The sequence below is a fragment of the Anopheles funestus genome, assembly GCF_943734845.2.
Source record: "Anopheles funestus chromosome X unlocalized genomic scaffold, idAnoFuneDA-416_04 X_unloc_30, whole genome shotgun sequence".
NCBI classification, from domain to species: Eukaryota; Metazoa; Arthropoda; class Insecta; order Diptera; family Culicidae; genus Anopheles; species Anopheles funestus.
In genome coordinates, this window is record NW_026045155.1 from 301,907 (window position 1) to 302,500 (window position 594).

Below are 594 nucleotides of genomic sequence, written 5' to 3' on the forward strand. Positions count from 1 at the left end.
CCTCCAACTCTTGACCAGCAGCGACGACAACAGCAGCAGCACCAGCAGCAGCAGCACCAGCAGCAGCAGCACCTGCAGCAGCAGCATCGTCACCTGAACGGGAGGCAGCAGCGACAACAGCAGCAGCATCGCCAGCGGGGACAGGGGTCCTCTTCGTCGTCTACCACGTTTCGGCACGCTGGCCGTAGATGGAAGACGACGCAGTTTTCGGTGGAGGCATTCGCAGCCGCACTCCAGACGGCCGGTTTTCCGGAACGAGCCGTCAGCCAGGAGGGGATGGTCGACGCCATGCTAGATGCATGCGACGACACGATGGAGCGCGTCACCATGTCGCATCGTGACCCCCATCGAGACCTCTTCTGGTGGACTCCGGAGATCTTGCGTCTTCGGGAGGAGTGTTCGACCGTGCATGAGCGGATGCTTCGTACCACCGACCTGCAGGAGCGCAGCATTGTGGCTGCACATCATCGGTCGGCGAGGAGAGCTGTCGAGAAGGCTGTCCGGGCCAGCAAGCGAGCGCAGCTCGATGAGCTGATTCAACAGGCGGAAACCAACGAGTTTGGGGCCGGTTATCGGGTGGTCATGTCTCGTCTT